The sequence below is a fragment of the Mastomys coucha genome, unplaced genomic scaffold, assembly GCF_008632895.1.
Source record: "Mastomys coucha isolate ucsf_1 unplaced genomic scaffold, UCSF_Mcou_1 pScaffold5, whole genome shotgun sequence".
Lineage (NCBI taxonomy): Eukaryota > Metazoa > Chordata > Mammalia > Rodentia > Muridae > Mastomys > Mastomys coucha.
In genome coordinates, this window is record NW_022196911.1 from 59,976,354 (window position 1) to 59,981,065 (window position 4,712).

Below are 4,712 nucleotides of genomic sequence, written 5' to 3' on the forward strand. Positions count from 1 at the left end.
AAAAAAAATTGAAATATGAACATGAAAGAATTATATTTTCCAAATAGGCATGTTTAATTCTACTGAATCTTGCCATTAAAAAAATCCCATTATGACTTAGTAGCCTTTATTTGAGAGAGAGCCTCATTTACCCTCCGAAGACTTGGTCTTTTCTTGTTCACTTGAACAGTGGGATTTTATATTACAGACTATGTTTTGTTTCAGCTCAGGCAAGACTTGTGTCTTTAATGAAATTCCCACATTGGCCTGAGCTCACCACATCAGAATTCGGTTTTTATCTTTGAACAAATGCTTACACATCTCCTCAAGGTCCTGGGCACCTCACCCCCTAGCTTTCATTAGTAGATAGCTGCTTCTGGGTTTTTTCTCCTTGTTTTTTTTTTTGTTTTTTGTTTTTTGTTTTTTTTAATAGACTCATATTGTTAGATTATCTCCCTATAGTGTAAGATCAGTTCACTGTCCAAAGACTACATTTGAAAGAACCATTCCTTTGTGTCCTGGATTTTAGTAGACATTGATATATCTTTATTTTTATCTTATTTCTAATTAAGACAAAGGAAGTGGCTATGTAGCCCAGGCTAGCCTAAACCTTTAGATTCTCCCGCCTCTATGTCTACATGCTGGGATCACAGGTTTATCCTACGCATCTGGCAAAAGTTTTACTTCTAAGGGAGTTAATTTTGATAATTTGTAGATACACATCACACCTAAAAATCCTCACTTTTTATCTTTGGATTTTTTTTTTTTTTTTGAGATTGAAAAGCACATTGATGACACTGAATGTGCAGACGTGAGTCACTGAACAAACATTTAGTGAGGCATGTGTGTCTTGATTTATACAGTGAAGAAACAAGTGTTGTGATTACCCTCAGCAGGCCCCAAGGAGTTTGATGGTAACCACGACTTCACTGATGGGACCCGGACTCCTTGGCCAAGCTGCTCCACGAGGGTGAGCAAATAAACACGTTTATAGGAAACAGATGGGTATTCAGTGACTTCTCTGTGTAACAAATTGTGTGTGGAGAGTGTGGGCTCTCTCTGCAAGCCCTGCCTGGAGCACGTTCCCTTTGGTGTGCATGAGGTACAGACCTACAAGCCAAGTGTTCCAGCAGGGAAGACAAGCCTAAAGAATTGCCTGGATATTTAAAATTCCAATCTTATCATCTCCAGATCCAATTGTATCAGCAATGAGATTACCCAAGCTTTGTTTCCCTCCACTTTGGGTTGAATGCCCCTTAACAGAGGAATTAACATTTTACTCACAGATGTTCTTCTGAGAGACTCACCACCTTTAAAAAGCTCTGCGTGAAAAGACCAATTAGTGTATTTATGGGGAGTTATAGGCCTAAAATTAGGATTAAGGTATTGGAAGGGAGCTTTTGAACGTAATTATTATAGAGCACTCACAGGAATACCGCGCTCATGAAGGGAGATCAAAGACAACCTGTAGGAGTTTGGTTATCTCCTTCCACACTGTGGGTCCCAGGGACTGAACTCAGGGATCAGGCATAGCTATAAGTGCCCCACCTGCAGAACTATCTGGTTAGCCACCACCTTGGGAATTTTTAAGGTGTGTCTGTCTATGGAAGAGTCATTAATAAAGGTCAGAATTGCCTGCATGCTGCTTTCTCTGATAAAAATGCCACTCACATGACTCAAGGGTCTTGTCCCAGAATATTGCCAAATTGAAGGAAACTACCCCACCCCAGTCTGAAACACTGTGGCCAGAGCTGAAGAGAAAAAACTATTTTCAGTCCTGGTGGGGTGACTCATGCTTCCAAATATATACAAATTATCAGTCGGAGTTTGGATTTTCATAATTATATAGTACTGATAGGGGAAACTTAACCTGCATTCTAAACTCTAAAACTCCCACGTGTTCTATCCTCAGACTAAAAACGTATAACTTTCCTGGCTCTCAGGGGCCTCTAGGTACTTTCCTGCTGATTCTGAAAGAGTCTTAACCTATACCTGTAGGTCAATTTGCTGCTTCCATAGCCTCCTGTTACTTAAAGTGATCAGGGATCTGAATACCTTCTGTTTCTATTTTAACAGCCTCAAAGGTGATCAGGTCCTAATCCCTACAAAAGATATGAGTCATAGATATTCAGATACGGACAATCACAATACATAGAAAATACACATAAGTCAACGAAATCACCATTCTATGACTTAGATAAAACTGGATAACACAAGTATCTTAGGGTTTCTGTTGCTGTGCTAAAACATCCTGACCAGAAGTTACTTAGGAAGGAAAGACTTGATTTTAGCTTATAGCTAAAATCATCCAGGGAATCATACAGCCCCTCATCCAGGGGAGTCAGGGCAGGAACTCAAGACTCAAGCCTAGAAGCAAGAACTGAAGCAAAGTCTGTGGAGGAGTGCTGCTTACTGACCTGCTCCTCACAGCGGATTGCTCAGTCTGCTTTCTTATCCATTCCAGGACCACCTGCCTGGAGGTGGCCACACCCACAATAGTACAGGCCTTCAACATCAATCACTAATTTGTAAAAATGTACCACAGCCTTGCCCATCTGATGGAGGCAATTTTTTTGTAACTGAAATCCCTTCTTCCCGAATGATTCTTGCCTGTGTCAGCTTGACATGGAACAGCTGGCATGCCAGTCATGGTGACCCACACTTGTAATTTCAGCACTTGGGAGGTAGAGTCAGGGGCCTCAGAAATTCAAGGCCATCTCAGTTATATGAAACCCTAGAACCAAACAATCAATTAAGTAAAATAAATGAATAGGGAAAATGAACATGTTGGGAAATGGGAAACGACTCAGTAGGGAAGGGGCTTGTTCTGAAAACACACAGACCTGAGTCTGGATCACAAGCACTCACATAAAAGACAAGCATGGTAGACTATACCTGAAACCCAAGGTATAGGAGCAGCAAAACCAGGAAGATCCTCAGGGTGTACCGGCCAGCCACTATACTGAAATACCCAGCATCAGGTTCATTGAGAGACGTGCTTCAAAACTAAAGTGGAGTGTAACAAAGGATGACACATGTTGCCAACCTTTGACTTCCACATTCTATGCATAGGCAAGCACATATCCTATACATGCCAAAGGAAGAAAGAAAGGAAGGAAGGAAGGAAGGGAGAAAGGGAGAAAGAGAGAAAGAGAGAGAGAGAGAAAAAGGGAGGAAGGGAAGGAAGAAAGGAAGGAAGGAAGGGAGAAAGGAGAAAGAAAGAAAGAAAGAAAGAAAGGAAGGAAGGAAGGAAGAAAGAAAGAAAGAAAGAAAGAAAGAAAGAAAGAAAGAAAGAAAGAAAGAAAGAAAGAAAAACATTAATCCAAGCATAGTCATTTAAATGTGAATGTTTTCCACAGGCTTAAGTGTTTGGACACTTGATCCCCAGTTGGTGGTACTGTTTTGAGTTGGCAATAGGGAGGTGGCACCTTTGTGGAAGAAGTAGATCATTGGGGTCAGGCTTTGAGAGTTCATCACTTGGCCTCACTTTCAGTTTGCTCTGTGCTTGGTGCTTGTGGTTGAAGACGTGAGTGCTCAGCTTTCTGCTTCTGTCCTCGTGCCTGCCATTTTCTGCCATTCCTAGCTGTCATGATAGGTTTTTATTCATTTAGAACAATAACCTGAATGAACTCTCTCTTCCTTAAGTTACTTTGGGCATGGTATTTTGTCATGGCAACAGCAACAACAAAACAAAATGACTAATATACAGAGGCACGTTGTTTTAATACATATAGAATTATAAATACTATAAGTAAATAATCCAATGTGTTCCCAAATACCATCAGAAGCTCACAAAAGCTGGCTGAGTAACGCAGAATTAGCCAAAGCTTGTTACTGACAATTCCTATGAGGTTTTGCAAAACGAACGGAAACACCCTGAGCAGTTCTGAATCCATAGTGATGCCATGCTTGTCTCCACAGGTTTATGCAAGCTTAGATGCCACTGCTGTCACTAACAGCCGTGAGCCAGCAGGTAAATAAGAATGTTGGCTGCGTTGTAGGTGTCTCCTGGCACACCCAGCAGAGAGGATCTCTGGGCATCTCAACTCAGGGAGTCAAATGAAAATTGTAATGCTCTGTTAAAATACAATCTGAACAAAACATTGTTTTGTATCTTCTTTATTTATTCTTTTGTACCTAGAAAATTCAATTGAAGACCTGTTTGTGTTCTGAACTGGTCTATGAAGAAAGCTTAGGAGGAAACTATTTAGCAGCTGGATGCACCAGAAACAGCAGCTTAATTCAGAATGGGGTCAAGCTGATGTTTTCAACAATCCACTCACTTTTAGATTCAGATCCGAGAGCAGTAGAGTTTATTGTTACACAGATTCATACATTCAAGACTCATGCTTTTCTTAGTCCTCCCTGGTTCATTCTGGCCCTGCAAAGGGGGCTTGGGAGAAGTGGAGGTCTGAACATTTAGAAGAAATAGGGTTTTGAAAGCTTTCAAGGTCCTTCAGTGCCTCTTGAAAGGAAAAGCAAGTACCCTGATGAACTTAACAGAAGACTAAAAGTGAAAGAAATGAAGGCAAGGGAAGCAGGGATGTGTTCAGGATGATGAATTGAGTCTTCGTCAAAAGAAATAGATTCTGAACTAACTGTGGAAAGTATAAGATGTCTGTGTGGAGAGAGCCTGCCATTGACAACAGATGAATGGATGGGGCACTTCAAAGAAGGAATTTTCCAGCTGGGGTTCACAGGAATCTTCAAAAGCTGTTCCATATGAGATAGCA

The 4,712-nt window shown here is 41.0% G+C and overlaps 1 long non-coding RNA gene across 1 annotated transcript in view; it reads left to right on the forward strand.

The window, feature by feature from the left end:
* Positions 1–970, forward strand: part of LOC116079088 — an 8,122-nt gene extending 7,152 nt beyond the window's left edge. The window contains exon 4 of the long non-coding RNA XR_004113751.1: positions 873–970. This is a non-coding gene — a long non-coding RNA (uncharacterized LOC116079088). The remainder of the gene's footprint in view (positions 1–872) is intronic.
* The last annotated feature ends 3,742 nt before the right edge of the window (positions 971–4,712 follow it).